Source organism: Pundamilia nyererei, unplaced genomic scaffold (genome assembly GCF_000239375.1).
Source record: "Pundamilia nyererei isolate P.nyererei 1_Seehausen unplaced genomic scaffold, PunNye1.0 scaffold00136, whole genome shotgun sequence".
In the NCBI taxonomy this organism is placed as follows: domain Eukaryota; kingdom Metazoa; phylum Chordata; class Actinopteri; order Cichliformes; family Cichlidae; genus Pundamilia; species Pundamilia nyererei.
In genome coordinates, this window is record NW_005187537.1 from 1,002,315 (window position 1) to 1,003,769 (window position 1,455).

The following is a 1,455-nucleotide window of genomic DNA, read 5'->3' on the forward strand; positions in this document are numbered from 1 at the left end:
AACATATGTGTTAATTGTCAACAAATCCAAGTAAAGGTACATAAACTAGTTTTAATGTCATTTTGTCATCTTTTACTGTCATTTTACTGTAATTTGATTCATATTTTATATATTAAAAAAATCTCATTCAGTTTTTCCTGTAAATCCTGTAAAACCTTACAGTAAAAAATATTTATTTGCAGTATACAGTTAAACATTTGAAACTAGAAGACAGCTACCTAAGCTATGAACTGAAACAACAATTCTTTATGAAGATGTCTTTATTAGATGGTATTTCTTACCTGTTTGCAGATGTAGAGCTTGGACAGTTGTTTTGTGTTTACATTTGCACTCTGACAGAGAGCCAGCAGGTGCCATGGGGCACAGAGCCACAGGAAACAAAGGGGGATCCATACAAGAACTGTCTGTTCCACACATAGTGGAAGGTCTGGGTCTGGTCGCTTCAGATATGAAGCATTCTGAAGGACACATACAAACAAACACATATACATAACAAAGTCCTGCTGCCCTTCTAAGGGAACCATAAAGTTGTTTTAAAAATTCAACTGATTAACTTTTTGAAACCAGAAACTTTCTGAAACCAGAAAGTTAATCATTTTCTTTTCTGCCTTTTTGGAAGATGTCTCACAGTTGCTGTGACAAATAGAAACCATTACCTTCTTGTTTGTCCATTCTGTGTTGAACAGACTGACACAATAACATGACCAGCTTTTTACACGTATATCTTTCATTTTTACTGCCTTTTAATCAGCTTCACTTTTCTTACAGCTTTTATTTCTCCAAAGCATAAAAAAAAAGATCGTTAAAAAAAAAAACGCAAAAAACTATGACATCAACATGTCCCTAACATGGTATTATAAGGTCAAATCAAATCAAATCAAAATTTATTTATATAGCACATATCAAAACAACAGTGTTGACCATAGTGCTTCACAGTCAGTAAAAGCATGAGACAATTAAAACAAACAATAAAACAGGACAACAAACAATAGGTAACAACACAATAAGCTAGAACAGCCAACTAGTTAGAATCAAAAGCCAAAGTAAAAAGATAAGTAATAATAATATATAAAAAAAACGCCAAAAACTATGACATCAACATGTCCCTGACATGGTATTATGAGGTGCTATTATGTCTGTTTGCTGTCATTCTCAACATACCTTCCAGACAAATTACTTTGTATGTTACTAATCTGATATGTTTGTTTGAATTAATTCTTCAGTCTTTCTGCTTGTTTAACTCACCCAAAAAATGGACCCACAGTACTCCTCCAGAGCTGCCGCACACATGCTTTACAGTGATAGCTTCAGTCAACCTCAGCTGATCAGACAAGCCGACGCCTCTCACCCTCTGCCCCACTACTGCCGTGTTTTACTCAAATACTGCTGCTTTCTCCTCTGTCCACCCACAGCTCACTGACAATTGTAGGATGTGGCTGTAAGGGACTTTGATCC

General features: G+C 35.3%; 1 long non-coding RNA gene across 1 annotated transcript in view; it reads right to left on the reverse strand.

Moving 5' to 3' along the window:
• The window catches only part of LOC102195426 (uncharacterized), a 5,284-nt gene extending 4,956 nt beyond the window's left edge, over positions 1-328 (reverse strand). Inside the window, exon 1 of the long non-coding RNA XR_312011.1 lies at positions 282-328. This is a non-coding gene — a long non-coding RNA (uncharacterized LOC102195426). The remainder of the gene's footprint in view (positions 1-281) is intronic.
• Positions 329-1,455: the final 1,127 nt, after the last annotated feature.